Raw genomic sequence first — 18,161 nt, forward strand, 5'->3', positions numbered from 1 at the left:
GGATCCCCACATTATGTACCTTGATTCCTCACTCCACACAACGTTTTTCCACTGTTCAGTCGTCCAATGTTTGCGCTCCTTACACCAAACGAGGCGTCGTTTGGGATTTACTGGCGTGATGTGTGGCTCGACCATGAAATCCAAGTTTTCTCACCTCCCTCCTAACTGTCATAGTACTTGCAGTGGATCCTGATGCAGTTTGGAATTCTTGTGTGATGGTCTGGATAGATGTCAGCCTATTACATATTACGACCGTCTTCAACTGTCGGCGGTCTCTCTCAGTTAACCGACGAAGTCGGACTGTACGCTTTTGTGCTGTACATGTCTCTCCACGTTTCCACTTCACTATCACATCGGAAACAGTGGACCTAGGCATGTTTAGGAGTGTGGAAATCTCGCGTACAGACGTATGACGCAAGTGACACCCAGTCACCTAACCACGTTCGATCTAGGCACTTCAGTCTGGAACCGCGCGCCCGGTGCGGTCGCAGGTTCGAATCCTGCCTCGGGCATGGATTTGTGTGATGTCCTTAGGGTTTAAATAGTTCTAAATTATAGGGGACTGATGACCTCAGATGTTAAGTCCCACAGTGCTCAGAGCCATTTGAACCATTTGAACTGCGTTCGAAGTCCGTGAGTTCTGCGGAGCGTTCCATTGTGCGCTCTCACCATGTCTAATGACTACTGAGCTCGCTAGTATGGAGTACCTGTCAGTAGGTGGCAGCAAAATGGACCTAATACGAAAAACGTATTTTTTTGGGGGGGGGGGGGGAGGGGGGCGGGGGCGGGTGTCCGGATACTTTTGATCACATAGTGTATGTGCTCGCTATGCCGATGCGAGTTAACCACTGCGCTGTTATCGGATTTTTAACTGTTGTAAAAATGACTCCTAGTAAGATTCATTATCGTTTAAGGGCTGTTTATGGTGGCGATGCTGTTGATGGGTCTACTGTAAATCAATGGGCAACTAAAACTTCGCGGCTGCAAGCCTGGAAACGCCATAATTGTTTATGAAACACGCAACAGATGTCCGATCGCTGTCACGGACGATAAATATTGCAACCTCGTCGACGATTTCATTCAAAATGATCGGCGAGAGAATCGCAAGCCATACTGGAATATCCAAGGAACGTGTTGGCATCATTGTTGAGCAATGAGGACGCCGTAAAATCTGTGGACGATCTGTGCACGATGGGCACCACGCCGTCTCACAGACGAGAACAAACAACGTCGATTGGAATGGTGCGAGCAACTTTTGCAGCACTACCATAACGACGGAAACGACTTCCCTTCTGAATATTTTGATGGGAGACAAGTTACAGGTCCATCATTACGACCCAGAAGAGAAAAGATAGAGCGCTAAATATCGATATCCGTCTTCTCCTCAGGCGACAAAGTTCCGAACACAACCATCCCCAAAAAATTTCTTTTGACTGTATTTTGTGACGTTCGCCTAGTTTATGTGACCGATTATCTAGTACGATCGTCAACGTTAAAGCCTGGCGCCAGTAATTTTACAACACGGAAACGCTCATCCACACACCTCGTGCGCAACTGAAGAGGTTCTGAGAAAAAGTTTAAACCGATTCCACGACCTCCTTACTCCTCCTGTCCTTCGTCTTGCGATTTTTATTTTTTTCCTCTACTCAAGAGAGCCCTCAAGGGTAATCATTACACCTCTGACGATGATGTAAAGTCTACTGTCAAATCCTGGATTCTAAATCTACATCTACGTCTATACTCTGCAACCCACCATGAGGTGCATGGCACAGGGTACGCCTCATTGTACTGTTATTAGGGTTTCTTCCTGCTCCATTCACGTATGGTGTGCAGGAAGAATGATTGTTTGAATCCTCTGTGTGTGCAATAGTTATTCTAATTTTATCCTCACGATCCCTATATGAGGGATACGTAGAGGGATCCTCGAGTAATCACTTAAAGCCGGTTCTTGAAACTTTGTTAACAGACTTTCTCGGGACAGTTTACGTCTGTCTTCAAGAGTCTGCCAGTCCAGCTCCTCCAGTATCTCTGTAACACTCTCCCACGGATTAAACAAACCTGTGACCATTCGTGCTGATCTTCTCTGTATAGTTCAATATCCCTTCTTAATCCTATTTGGTACAAGCTTGAGCAATATTCTAGGATGGGTCGCACGAGTGATTTGTAAGCAATCTCTTTTGTAGACTGATTGCACTCCCACAATATTCTACCAATAAACCAAAGTTTACTACCTGCTTTACCAACGACTGAGCCTATGTGGTCATTCCATTTCATATCCCTTCAAAGTGTTACACCCAGGTATTTGCACGAGTTGGTCGATTCCAACAGTGACTCATTGATATTATGCTCATAGGATACTACATTTTTGTTCGTTTTGTGAAGTAAAAAATTTTACATTTCTGAACATTTAGAGCAAGTTGTCAATTTCTGCACCATGTTGAAACTTTCTGAAGGTCTGACTCAATATTTATGCAGCTTCTCTCGGATAATACTTCGTTATAGATAACTGCATCATCTGCGAAAAGTGCTGGCTCTGAGCACTACGGGACTTAACATCTATGGTCATCAGTCCCCTATAACTTAGAACTACTTAAACCTAACTAACCTAAGGACATCACACAACACCCAGTCATCACAAGGCAGAGAAAATCCCTGACCCCCGCCGGGAATCGAACTCTGCGAAAAACCTGATTTTACTATTCATATTGTCTGCGAGGTCATTGATATACAATATGAACAGCAAGTGTCCCAACACACTTGCCTGGGGCACATTCGAAGTTACTTACACATCTGACGATGACTCTCCATCCAAGATGACATTCTGTATGCTCCCTACCAAAACGTCCTCGATCCAGTTACAAATTTCCGTTGGTACACCACATGATTGTACTTTTGACAATAAGCGTAGGCGTGGTACTAAGTTAAATGATTTCCGGAAATCAAGAAACACTGCGTCTACCTGGTTGCCTTGATCCTTGATTCGAGAAAAATCGGAAGAGTTTTCTAGTAACGGAATGAAAAAACTTGTTACACGTTGATAGAAATGTGTTTGTCTTAACGGTGGCTGTTTTGAAAAATAAGTGTACAATTTTGAAACTTAAGATTTGCACTGTAATGTACTTTTCGCCCGAACTTCCTAATTGCTTTTGTTCATGTTCTACAAACATGTGTGCGTTACTTTTTCAGTCTACCATCGTACATTGCCGTTTCTCCGATTAACGACAATATCTTACCACTCTGTACATACTTAAGATACCAAATAATGCCTTGGAAAATTAAATTTAGGGAAAAAAAACAGCGAACATACATTGAATGTCTGACAGTTTTTCAGAGACGACAGCTAATAGGTGTTATGTAGGAAATTGGTGAATTATCAAGGAATTGTTGTGACGTACTCTGAACGTCCTTCTTTTACTTCTTTCGTGAGCAAATTAACGCAGTTTCCTTTTTCCTCATATTTCTTTGTGACGTAGTGGTGACATAATACCGCATCGAGATCAGGCCCCAAGGCTTCATAGATACAAGATCCATGGTATTTGCCACCTGCGTAGGCTATAATAGCGTATCCGTGTACTCAACTGTTAGCTTATGTTCTTTGTAGGTCTTTGCACTAAATTTTATCTCGGTCCATATTTCTTTTTGACGTGGATGATCTGTCATCTTTTTATGACCTTTATGTGATAGAAGGAATGTAGTCAGGCAAGGTGTTGGTTCTTCTGCAAGCAGATATAACAGACCGGAGAACAATAGTACTACGACAAATTGTGTGGGGGGATTTCAAGCAGATAACATGGTCGAAATGGCACTGAACCCAGAGTAGGTTATGTTTATGAAATGAAATGTCGTGTATATACGCCCTTCCGTCAGGTATACCAGTCACCTGGTGCAAGTCTTTTTAAATGACGCCACTTCAGCGACTTGCGTGTTGATAAGGATGAAACGACGTTGAAGACAATACAACACCCAGTCCCCGAGCGGAGAAAATCTCCGACCTAGCCGGGAATCGAGCTCTGGTCCCTCGCATGGCATTCTGCCGTGCAGATCATTCAACTGTCGAGGCTTACTGGTTATGTTTACAAAAATATGTAATTAATGACAAAATCTTATACGCTGAAATGTTAATGCTTATGAAATAAACACTTTTTATCGAGTCAGAAGCCAACAATACACAGGTTTTTCATTCCATCGGAAAAACAGGCACTTTCAAACTCTGCGAAATACACGACGACTGTAAGTATCACTTCCTCATGTAATAAAAATTTCTTCCCAGCAAGCCAAAGTTTCAGATTAGCGAAAAGGAATAAGTCACTTGGGGCTATGTTTGGAGAATGGGGTGGATGAGGTACAAACTCAAAATCCAATTCATGCACTTTCGCCATTGTTATCGCTGATGCACGGGATGGTGCATTATCCTAGTGAAAGAGCACTTTTTGCGTGGCAACCTTGGTCTTTTTACAGTCATTGCAAGCTCCAAACGATCCAAAAATGCGGCACAAAAAAAACACTAATACCTGAGTAGGTGGTTCCTATATGCAGTGTACTCCTACGTATCAAGGAGAGTCCTGCAATTCCACAACCGATAGTTTATGTCTAGAAATCTGTAGCCAAGGCCGTCACAGAATCGACAAAGCCTTTGGTTGAGATCCTCCACTCAGCTCCAAATCAAAGGACCCCGATCAACTCTTGGAACAATGCTGCAAATTGCAAACTCTGCTTGTACCCCGCACATGAGGCCAGCAGCCTATATCACATCCACTAGCCGCCTGTATGAACTGAGGATCGCCTCAGAACCCTTGCGACAAACGTCGTTGGCGCCGATGTGAGCTACAATTTGCATACTTCACCCTACATACTTGATATCCGCAGGAAAGCCCCCCTCCACATCTCAGATAAGGCCCCTGGCGAATATACCGAGTGCACACTGGCTTTCTTTCCAGCCCTGAAAGCTGTCTTTCTATGGGGCACCGTAACACGCCTAACATCGGACCTCCTGATAACTAGCAAGTGCCTGCCCATGAATGCCTGTTTGCACCCTGCTGAAGGAACGGCTACATGTTCACTTACAGGGCGAATAGGCGAGGCTAGACGCTCAGCCTCCACATTAGCCTTCCGACTCGAACGTCGCGTACGCATTACCATCCTCCACTCAACCGGCTATGAGGGCTGAACCATCGCGTTGGGTACATTAGGAGGTGCCTCGGCAGCAGAGCCCGCGGGCGAAACAAGCGACAGCTGAGGTGTCCCATGCGCCACTGATACACCTCAAGACAGCTTACCGTAGCGAAAACAACATGCAACTGTTCGCAAAATGCGACCAGCTCCTCCTGCGACCAAAAACATATTCTATCCATCCTAGCAAGACTAACTGAAGAAGTTAACTATAAAAGCTGACAGATACTTTGATATGCATCTTGTTACCCTCCTGACATGCCACTAAAGCACGCTGATACCTTGATGAACTGTGGGGTGACTGTTCAGAAGAAATGCAAACTGAGCTACCGACTGCCTGAATTTACACCTACAAAACGCGAGATGAATTTTAAGAAGTATACACCACTAAGAAAGCAGAGGAAAATCTAATTATGTACTTTGTACTGCTGCTGCTGCTGCTGCTTCCGACGGCTCCTCGCTGCTCTACGACTGGAGCACAACTGACTATTTATTACTTGCAGCGGTCACAAAATTCATAGTGGATCAGACGACTGTGAAGTTTATGACAGTGTGAAACTATTCGTTAAATTAAGTTCACGTGACACAAACATTCGCAAAAACGCAAACTGTTGGGAAAATGCCAGTAAACCCCTGATTCCTTAAAGAATCGATTTCCCATTATAAAACAGCCAGACGTCTTATTACAAATGAGGTAATATATTAAATATTTGTAAGAGAGAGAACACTTTAGAAACATTTGAAATTAAGTTTGTTGCAAGTCACTAAGTGCTCTCAGTCCGCAGCTCGTGGTCGTGCAGTAGCGTTCTCGCTTCCCGCGCCCGGGTTCCAGGGTTCGATTCCCGGCAGGGTCAGGGATTTTCTCTGCCTCGAGATGACTGGGTGTTGTGTGATGTCCTTAGGTTAGTTAGGTTTAAGTAGTTCTAAGTTCTAGGGGACTGATGACCATAGCTGTTAAGTCCCATAGTGCTCAGAGCCATTTGAACTAAGTGCTCTCATTATGAAACACTGGATAAATATAAACTGAATTATTTGCGTTGCATTTTAAGTAAATGCTAGTTTATCACGCATCTCAATTTTTACGACGTAATATATCCTGAACTGCATGTCATACAATGATAAATTTTGCAGCTGCGTTCCTTGAATGTATAATAAAAGGAGAAGGCGCTACAGACTTACTCTGTGCATTGCTTTCAAGCCAGCGCCGTCATATTAGCTAGATGTCCCAAAACATTGTTCTTAATGTCAGGGTGTGTGCACCACATTTGCTTGAAAAGAAAATTTTACAGTACAAAACACCGTCAGGAAGGCATTTTCATAACCTTTTCTGATCCTAAATAAGTATTTGACCCAGTAATAAGACGCTTTTGCATCATTAATGTAACTTTCTTTTTGTTATATGTTTTGAATAACCAAGAAGAAAAACATGTGATAATAGAAAGCTGCTTTTGTAATCCAGCACTTTCCTTAATACGGACTAACGAAATAGATTCTGTAGTGCCCCCAGAGTTTTACGAAAGTCTGGAGACACTTGTGTTCCAGCCGTTTCGAACACGCGTTACTTTAAAGCAGGGCGTAAGGATGAGCATGGGATACTGCACCCATTTTTTGTTTGTGCAGGCGAAACTGGAAGGGAGACAATTCGTCGGCACTGGCAAGCGTTCAGCACGACCTGCCAAGAATAAACAAACAGCCCAGAAGCTCCATGGCTGGCTGCAAGGAGTAATGTATCTTTGTATTGTTGAAAAACAAATGGAGTGGCTCGAGATAGTGACTGTTTAGTAGACATTGAACTGCTGTTGAGAGTACGTGGACTGGACGTGAATAGTCAGCCGCGATAAAAGCTTATGTATTAATTGTGTTCAAAAAGGTGTAATTAACTGATTCTGGGTGCCCAGTAATGTGTGGGCTTACGTCATAAAGTTTAGTTGTTTTTTTGTACAAAGTGGAAATAAATATGTTCTGGTGCATTGAATGATATTTCATGAGTAGTGTATTTTTTAAATAAGAAGAGAGAGAGAGAGAGCGAGAGAATGAAAATTTCCCCTTCCTAGCAGTGAAATCTTCGGAGAAGCGTCTGGTGCTAGCAGAAGACATCGGCGCTGCAAGAAAGCAGAACCAGCATTCTTCAACAAGTAAGTCCACGAAAACGCTTAAGCTGTATAGAGAGAGCATAACATTACACCGGGCCACCGCAGTTCCTCTGACTTCTTCCCGAAAATGCTGAGAACATATTTTGCTAGGTTTGGTTGTTTGCCAGAGAGCTTTTCGAGCTGAACTGATAGGAAATGTGAAGTAAAATGACAGAAATAAAGCACTACAATAAATGGAAACAATGAAACCTAAATTTATACGAGTATACGAGGAAAAGTGATGCCTCCAAATTTTTATGTGACAAGTATTAAAGCTATTTAAATAAAGCAAGCGGTGTTAACATTCTACATCTTCATATCTACATATTTGCAGCCTTCTGCCACTAGAGGGTTCCGAGTTGTGGTGTGTAACATGGCGGTGTCTATTGTAACTATGTCGGTATGTGAGAAACAGTGTGCAGTTAATGGGTTTCGAATTCAGAGAGTTCATCCACATATGAAGCACCTCTCTTTCAGCATGACAATGCCAGACCACACACGAGAGTTGCAGCATCTGCTACAAGGCAATGATTTGGGTTCACTGCCATTGGTCATCCTCCATACAGTCCCGACTTGACACCAACCGATCTTCATCTGTTTCCAAAATTTAAAGAACATTTTCGAGGACTTTACTTTGATAGTGATGAAACAGTGCGAGACTGTGGCTCTGTCAAAAAATTCAATCATTCTGCAGTGATGATATCAACAAACTGGTCTCTCGTTGGGACAAATGTGTTCATCGCCAGGGTAACTATGTTGAGAAATAAATACGTAAACATGAAGAATAAACATATTTGTTTTATTTGGAAAGCTTTAAGACTTTCACGTAAAGATTTCGGAGGCATTACTTCTCAGCACGTATAATAGAAAAGATCGCTTGAACGAGACCACTTACGAATTAAATGTGATTCCTTTAGGCTTTGGACTATAATCAGAATGATTAATACACCCATAAATTACGCAGGCTAGCATTTCTTTTTATCAAAACACCTACACAAGAAGTTAACTTCTGGGGCACCTAACATGGGGGACAACCACTTCGAGTTTTTGGACTTCATGATAGCTCTGCTTATTATAGCTCAATGGTACATTCAGTGGTACATGTGAATAATGTCTAAAAACTTTGTTGCAAACATAGTTGGTGATAACGAAGTAATCGATTAAAGCATCATGCCTGATGATGCCTTTTTACTGCATGAAGGACGGAAACATAGTAAGCAATAAACTTCTTTCCTTCCATCATTTTGTAGGGAGTTTTTTAATTGATTGTGAAATTTTGGAAGTCACTACGTACACCCATTCTCAAATACTAGGTGAACAAATTCTGGGGATTTGGGTGCCATCTGTTACATTGCCTCAAGGCAATTCCTAACTTTAATACAAGGTTATCATAAATTATTGAAGTGATTCCATAAATTCACTGTAGCTACATTAATTGACTTATTACCACAAAGCTCAACACTCACATAGAAAACTCAAATATGTTTGTATTATTACAGCTGCACTTCAGATTTCTGCCACGAGAGTGCAGCAGTGAGCAGTTAGGTGAGATGGCTACAAGTGTGGAGAAAGCATGTGTTGAGCTCAAAAAGCATTCACATCAGTCTGCCATAACAGTGCAATGGCACTACAGAACGAAGTTCGACAAAGATCCACCAACTGCTCACTCCATTCCGTGATGATATGTGCAATTTAAAGCTTCTGGATCCATCTGCAAGGGGAAATCAACAGGTTGGCCTGCAGTGAGTGAAGAAACGTTTGACTGAGTGCAGGTAACTTTCGCAGATAGCCCACAGAACTCGACAAACAGACCAAGCAGAGAGCTGAAGATACCACAACCGATCGTTTGGAAGATCTTACAGAAACAATTGAAACTGAATCCTTACTGGTTGCAGTTACTACAATCACTGACTCCCAATGACAAAAACAGACACTTTGAATTTTCAGCACAGTTGCAACAGTTTATGGATGAGAATAGTTTTTGTGAAAAACTGATCTTCAGTGATGAAGCAACTTTTGTGAATGGCACAATGAACAGGCACAGAGTGTGAATCTGGGGGACAGAGAATCACAACACTACCATGCAGCACACTCGGGTTTTATCAAAAGTTAATGTGTTCTGTGCAGTCTCACAGCTTAATGTTTATGGTCCTTTCCCCACCTGCAAAAATACCATTAAAGGTCAAGTGTCTCTGGACATGCTGGAAAACTGGCTCATGCCACAACTGGAGACTGAAGTGGACCTCGTTTACCAACAGGATGGAGCTCGACTTCAGTTCCATCATGATGTTTGTAAATTCTTAAACAGGAAATTGAGAAATCGATGGATGGATCATGAGGGGATTGGTAAGCACCTGTGTTTTCGAACGAAATGACAGGGACATTCTGCACCGAACATGAGAAGAACTTGACTATCGATTTGATACCTACAGAATCAGTAGGGGGCACATAAGGAGCACTTATACTACCGCATCTCAAAAAAATTTTCGTTTGGTTTTCTATGTGTGAGCAAAGCTCTGTCAAACAGATCAATTAATCGAGCCACAATAAATCTTCGAAATTGCTTCAATCATTTATAACAACCTTGTACTTGTCTAATTGTGTTAAACTTTTAATATAAAATTGCACCTCTTAATGAGTAGATTACCTATGACAGCATGTTGAATTTTTAAATACAGTCAATAATTACACGAAATACGAAAATCTAATTTTTGTTGCCCATGGAAGCCATTAGATGGACACTGCAAACGAGTTTGGATATAATGTCCCAAGTTCCGGGATAGCCATTAAAACTTGAGGATAGTGTTAGGATTTCACATGTTCACCATTCAATGAACACGTTTCAAAATGATGGGTGACTTGGCGAAGACAAGAAGTGTGTATTTTGGCTCTGCGGGAAATTTTTCATCCAAGAGAAAAGGAAGAAGTCACTGGGTGTCATGTTAGGACAATACAGAATAAGCTGGGGTGTTGTCATGGAGCAAAACCACACCTCTGGACAGCTCTCATGATACTTTAACTTGACAGCTTCCCAGAACCTCGTTTGGAGATTTAGGTAGCATGTACCTGTGGCAGTTTGCCTATTACAAATGTACTTATTTACTTTTTCGTATTCAGAAAAGGAATCATAGTCTTTCAGCTCAGTATTGGACCATGTCCAGGGCTTCTCCTGCCACAGATCTTCGCTGATGCATCTTTAGGGACAGTTTGGGCAGGCCATAACATGTTCCATGTCTTGCACGACACAACAATTGCACTTGTCGTCATCCATGTTACTATGACTCCACCTGATCACGTTTGTTTTCACTGGAGCCACCCTTGTTCTTAAGCAGTTCAGGGTCTGTGGAGCTACCAGACACTGCCTGTGCAAGTGGATAGGCAGGTGGCAGTTCTTCAGTGTATGTGTTGAAGTACCTTTTACAGGATCTCAGTCGTCCAGGCTTGTCCTCAATGCCAAAGAGAGTATGTCTATCACTAGTGGTTTGTCTGACCCTCTCTGTGAATTCGTGAGATTTTCTTCAGGAATGCGATTCACATGACCAGCAGCTATGCGAAGTTTTGGTAAGGGACTGGGTTTTGAACAGCCCGTTGTTATTTGACATGTCTCATTAAGTCTTGGGTTGATCTGGTCCACACTGCGCAGGTGTACTCGGCCATAGAGAAACATAGTGCTTGTACAGTAGTTCTCAGGACAGTAAGATTTGCTCCCTCTTTTCTGTTTACAAATTTTCACAAAATAATATTTCTGGAGGCCACCTCCTGATGGATCTTTTCCCAGTGGTGTCCATATGTAAAAACCTATCCAAAATCACACACAGATAGGGTGGTCTATTTGTGTGTTCCAATGTTCTATTATTACAGGAACCTTTGATCTTTCGTTTTTCTTGCCCAGATCGAAGGTGGAAAGTGCTTACTTGAGTCTTTAAAGGGTTTGGTTTAAAGTGGTTATTTTGATAGTATTCTGTTAACTCTCTGAATGCTTTCTCCAACTTCCACTCTACATCCTCGAAAGTCTTTCACTGGGCTGTGATCGGCAGGTTGTCTGCATATAGGAAATGCTTTTTATGATTAGGTGTCGGCTGGTCGTTAGTGTACAGGTTAAAAAGGGAAGGGGTAAGGACGCTTCCCTGGGACAGTGCATTTCTTTGGTTTCTCCATCTGCTCTTTTTTTCCATCGAGAGCGACGTAAAATTGTTTATTTTGTAAGAGACACTCAATGATCTTGACAATATGTGCAGGTGACAAAGATGTGATATAGGTCGATAGTTCTTTGGAGAGTATGATTTCTTCCCAGGCTTCAGCAGCGCCACTTTCCTTGCCTTCTCTACATTTTGGGGACCTTGCAAGTTTTGCGGCAACAGTTGAAGAGTCACATGATCTACATTTTGGCACTTGGGCCAAAATATTGAACTGTTCTGCGCACATATCATCCAGCCCAGACACTTTACTGTTTTTCGTAGTAGGTTGGGTGTTACCTCAGAAGGCTAGCTGGAGCATTTTCAGTTATTGTTGAGCTTTTGCATAAGATTCCTGGATATTTTGCTACTGTGTGTCATGCCCGTCCTCTGAGAGGTCCCAATCCCTCTATTTTGCCTTGCTTCACTTACTATTTCCATCAGTGCCATACCACATGTTATAATAGTTTCTTCGTTAAAAGGATCTTTCTGATGTAGTTTCTCATATTTAGCGAAGGGTGTCTTAGATCTATGGAGAAATCTGGGATGAAATACTGTCTGCAGCCTTGCAGTACGTGTTGTCTCGAGATTCCTTGCAGTATTCTTACAGTTGCTTGGTAATTTTCAGATGCAGGGCGAGGTCCGCAATGGCTTGGAAAAGTTCCTCCTGGGAAGACGTCTATTTGGCTTCCCTGAAGCTAAATCTTCAAAGAACGGCACCATAGCAGTATTAACTGCAGCGCCATAGAAGTATTAGCTGCAGCATAAATCTGTATCCCAGCTGGGTTTGAGGAATGAACTGATACATCATTTCAACATAACAGTCTTGTAAGTTAGAGCTGTTGATGCAGTTATTAGGATTGTAGCCACATTTCCATATTTTACTCGTGAAGGAGCAGAGCAGTTTTGAGTCATGAAGGATAGAGAGACAATTTCTGTTTTCCTCACTCCTCCTCACTTCATTGTAGCCTAGCTTATGCTGTGTCAATTGAAATCACCTGCTATGAATTTGGTATTTTGGTTGTAAAATTTTTTTGACGGTTGGAAAACGAGTTTTTCTCGTGGAGAAATGTGACTGTGAGGTTTCCACTTTCGACTGTTAGTATTTCAGTGCATTATTATTGGTTTTATCGATAGATGTCACGATCATGTCTGGTCTAGCGAATATAGCACTGCCATGTTTGGGATGTGGTGCTTCCACAGCAAGTCATATTCCTTGTATTTCGGGAGTTTTTCGTTTTTCTGGCTCTGAGTTTCTTGAAGGCATAATATGTCCCGTTTATATGTTCAGCGGAGTGTCTATAAGATGTCTTGATTGTTCCTTGTAATTCCCTTGACGTTCAGGCTTACAGTCGTCGTAGTTGGCTTTCAGAAGTGCCTATTTCGGTTCTGATTTGTCTTGAAGATAGTTCCTGTGGTGGAAGGACCGGCTGTTATCTTTGTGATAAGGTTTCCAAGTGAAGCTGGCATTCTCTTATCTATTTTCTGCTTTCTCACTTCGAGACTCTCTTGGAGGCTCCCTATGAGCGTACCAGTAACCTCTTAGCACCACACCACAACAGTCCCAAGAAATACTGTCACACTTCCCGATGATGGATGGGTCTTCACCTTTTCCATTCATGGTGAATCCACACCTTTCCAGTACTTTTTTTGCTCCTTTGTCCCGTGACCATAGAGATACACTCAGCGATCGTTCATGGTTATTACATGACTAAAGAAGACAACTGCATTGGCCTGACACAGGCGCAACATTTCTGCTGCTGCTCAGTTAGTGGGCTCGTTGAATGGGTGTGAGCAGTCACAGAACCCAGTGGGTGGCGACTTTTTTCATGTTCGAAATGTCGTGCAAGAGGTTGAAAAATGATCCATTACTAATTTCCGCTTCTTCTACTGTCGACGTGATTGTGATACCCCAGCCGATTTTTTAACGGCGATTGGTCTTCGCTATTCGCACTTGTTTGACCACACAGTGTCGTATAATGGTGCATAGTTGATCTATGCTTCCAACAACTCAGTATGGATTGTTAATGTTATATCCTTCGAAAGTAATAAATGGAATAGCATATGATTCTCCAGTTCATCAGTAGGATGTGCTATTTTGTTTTGAGTCATCTGGCAACGTACTACTGTGGTGCTATGGTGTGGAGACTCAGTGTATTTGTATTTGTATTTCTTTGTTGGTCCTGTAAATCGTGTTTAGGTACATATTTTGCACAAACGATATAGGACAAGTCAGGTTGGTACAGTATATACATCATCATACACATTGTTATTTTGAAAGGATAAATAATTAAAAATTATTCAATACATGTTGAATATTGATGACAAATTTAATATAATAAAATAAAATGATAGACTTATTAAGAATATTTGAGTAATTACACTACACCTTTCTGGTACTCTAAAAACTCGGAAACAGAATAGAAGCAGTGGTCAAGCAAGTACTCTTTCAGTTTCACTTTAAACTTTTGTAAATTTTGCATATGTTTCAAACAGGATGGCATGTGATTGTACAGCATTATGCCAGTATGATACACCCCTCTCTTACAAATGTTTGTACTTACTGTATTGACATGCAAGTAATGTTTCTGCCTAGTATCATGAGGGTGGTAATCACAGTTATACTTGAAGATATTTCCATCTTTTAAAATACTTCCTTTTGTGAAAGTTAATATTTCATACATATATAAGCAAGGAAGTGGCAGTATACTGAATTTTTTTTAAATATTGGTCTACGGGAGTCTCTGTACTTAGCATGGTTTATTATTCTAACAATCTTTTTCTGTAGCCTAAATGTTTTGTTTGTATCTACAGAGTTCCCCCAAAAGATAATGCCATACATCAGCAGCGACTGAATACTGCCATGGTACATTGTGATCACAGACACATGGCTTGTATTTTGTGCGAGGATTCTTACTGCGTATGTAAGTGTGTTTAGCTTTTTATTTACATGGTTAAGATGTGTCTCCCATTTTAGGTTTTGCTGTATATGTATACCTAAAAATTTTGTGTCGCTCACAGATGAGACAGTTTTTCCATCAATTTTCAAAATTGGTCTTGCATGATGTAGTTTCTGTGAATTGTGGAAATTGACTGTCACTGTTTTTTCATTATTTATTATTAGCTTGTTTGTTCTGAACCATTGTGTCAAATTTTGTATTATACCTGTAGCTGTTTTTTGTAAGCTTTCCTCATCACATGATTTGATTAAGATATTTGTGTCATCTGCAAAAAGTACTGTTGTCCCTTTAGTTATTTTTTCTGACAAGTCATTAACAAAGAATGAAAAGAATTGGCCCAAGGACTGACCCTTGAGGAACTCCATATGTAATGTTTTGTGCATTACTGTAAAATTTACAAATTTTTTGTGTTTTTATGTCTTTGTATTTTATTTGACTGATCTATTGACGGTCATGAAGGTAGGAATGTATCCACTTGTTTGGCAGGCCTCGCATTCCATAATTACCTAGCTTCTGCAACAGAGTATTATGATCAATTACATTGAAGGCTTTACTAAGGTCAAGAAATATGTACTAGGACTGTTAACAAGTACCTGCAAGCAAACAAAAAATTAAGTATGTAACTTTATTTTTTGGGATAATACTTGAAACCTTATGACTAATCATTGTAAATGTTGTATATGAACTAAGTATATTCTAAACAAAAGAAAAAGATGCACCATGAAGGAATTACCTGAATGGGATGGAAATTGGTAGATGTGACATAGGCGTCAACACAAAGAAATGATTACAATTTCAAGAAAGCTGTACGATTTATTCAAGAGAACGATCTTCACAAATTGAGAAAGTCAATAACGTGTTGGTCCACCTTCGGCCCTTATGGAAGCAATTACTCACAATGGCATTGATTGATAGAGTTCTTGGATGTTCAACTGGTGTATTAGATTGTCAAAAATCCCAAGCTGGTTGGAGGGCCCTGACCATAATGCTCCAAACGTTCTCAATTGCAGAGAGATCCAGCGACTTTGCTACCAAAGGTAGGGTTTAGCAAGCATGAAGACAAGCAGTAGGCACACTTGCTGTGTTTGGCTGTGCATTGTCTTGCTGGAGTGCAGGTACAGGATAACCTGCCATGAAGGACAATAAAACAGAGCATAGAATATCATCGAAATACCACTGTGCTGTAAGGGTGCTGCAGATGACAGCCAATGGGTCCTGCCATGAACGGAAAAGGCACCATAGACCATCACTCCTGGTTGTCAGGTTGTGTGATGGGCAACAGTTAAGTTGGTATCCATCACTGTCCACGTTGTCTCCACACATGTCTTCACTGTCCATCAAGTCAAATTCAAAGTGGGATATCTGGAGAAAAAAATATAAATCGTTTTATTATTTTTGATTTGTTGCCTATTTTTTCAATAGGTTCTCTTAATTAGTAGTCCAAATTTTGTCACTGAACACAATTCCACTCCAGTCATTGAGAGTCCAGGCCAAATGTGGCTGACACTATTGCAAATGGGCTGGTTGGTGTACGGAGGACAATGGCAGTCACTGCCAGGGGCGATGTGAGCTCAACCCCCTTTCTATGAGCCGCCTATTAATGGTCCCTGTAGTCACTGAAACACCACTTGCGCGTTGGATCAATGAGGCTCTGACTGCCTCTCTGACCTCTCAGTCTTCACGTTCTGTCATCTCTCTAAGTTGACCATTTCCTTCTTCACACTGTCTGACCATGGTTCACCCATTCCTGTCAACATTGTCAAATAATGGCATTGCTCCTATTCAAATGTCAATCAATTTCCCCATTATTTCACCCACATTCTCTGAGCGCGACTACACGTCCTCTCTCTAATACTGTCTGTACGGCATAGTTACTGTCCAAGTACACAGAACAAAATTTGCAAAGACTTTATGCTCTGGTACTGATATGTCCCCTGTTCACTAACCTGGCCAGCTGTGTGGTGAAATCGCCCTGCATCATCACACAATCATCCATCGGCTGTCAGACTTTGCAGTTGTGTGTTTTTCACTGATACCTGTATCAGTATCAATGTGTCACCAACTTGCATACCTCCTTCATAGTGCAACATTTTTTTTTTTTTTTTTTTTGTCTTAGAGTGTATTACTGCTACTGTTGCTGCTACAATTTCTTGTGCTGGTGTGGTGCTGGTGGTGGTTGTTCTCCAGGTGGTGGCTCCTGATGGTGGCTGCTATCTGCTCTACACCTGGAGCACAACAGTAGTTGATTTTTTCAGCCACAGCTAATAGTCCATCACTTCCAGCCATCCTTCATCCCAGAATTACATGACATGTGATCAACAGGAAGAGCAGAGCATGTAAGGGAGGAACACTGAGCCATAGGACTTGGTGCATACTTCCTTGGCTGCCACATCCGCTAATTCATTTACCAGAATTCTCATATAGTGATCTCCAGCACAGCACCACCTTCTTTTCCAGCCTTTGTCTATGGAGGAGTTATGGCTGTTCAGGATTCACTTATGTGTTTGGCATATGTGTTCCATGGGTTTAAGAGCACATTGGGAGTCAAAGCAGATAAGGAATTTCTCAGCATATGTCCCATCCGCTCCAGGGCAATCAAGATTGCGTCCAATACTACGTCAAATACAGTAAAGTTGTGATGTAAATGAATCCTGGAAACCACACAGTAGCCAAGATACTCATCCTACATAAACACACCTCTGTGCATTGCCATATAATTGTGGTGTCAATGTAAAATATCATTAATTATTGAGTTAAACATATACCCTGTCGTATTTCAATAACTTAAAATTACTCTGGGCCTCTTCGATAAATGGGGTGCCAATCTACTATAGCCCTGAGAATTGTCAAATGCCATTCCACTAGGCCATGCTTTGTATGACTCCCAAATGGCCTCACTGCTGGGAATGATTTGTGGAAGTTGCTTCCACAGCTTAGAGAGAAACAGTTTGATATACCAGCGATTCTGAAACAGTGGAGAACCTAGATGCCTCATGCACCACACTGTTCCCATAACAAAGCCTACTATGTAGTGTGAGCTAACATCCCAAAGATGTTCGGGCTCACAAGCAGTTCCCCTTCATCAAAATGTTTTGGCTCAAACTTGTCTAGGGGTTGCACCACATTTGCCGCATTACACGCCCTAAATTAGACACTGTGACCCTTTGGTTAAATTGTCTGGCTGATGGCAAGTTTTCGAAATACAAAGTTAACACAACATATAATAACAGTAATAATAATATTGGGAACTAAATTAATGACCCATAAATGATGTAGGCCACACAGTTGTGATTTGGTTAGAATAATGTTTATTCAGAAAGCAAACTAATAGCAAAAGTGGTCATATTTAGGGTTACTCTTACACTCGAGTGCACAACCATTTGACATAGTTCGATCATTCACAATCTCATCGCAAAATACAAGTTACGCAAAAGTTAAGAGTTCATACCAGGCCTGCTCACCGCTCAGAGACTAAGCCCTGCGATACCACACAATGCGAAATTTTCTAAGTCATTTAACTTCCAAGCTGCCTAAAGACTGACTGTCCGCTTTCAGGTCTCCATCCGAACTGTCCGCTTTTACGTCTGCCCCAGCACTGTCCCTCTGCCCATCCCTGGCCACGTTTCCGGTGTGCCGAGCATCGTCGCTCAACTAACTAGCACAGTTCCCTTTCCTTAAGCTGTCCATCTGATCGGCTACAGCTTATTCTACATTATTTTACATTT

Source organism: Schistocerca piceifrons, chromosome 3, assembly GCF_021461385.2.
Source record: "Schistocerca piceifrons isolate TAMUIC-IGC-003096 chromosome 3, iqSchPice1.1, whole genome shotgun sequence".
Taxonomy (NCBI): domain Eukaryota; kingdom Metazoa; phylum Arthropoda; class Insecta; order Orthoptera; family Acrididae; genus Schistocerca; species Schistocerca piceifrons.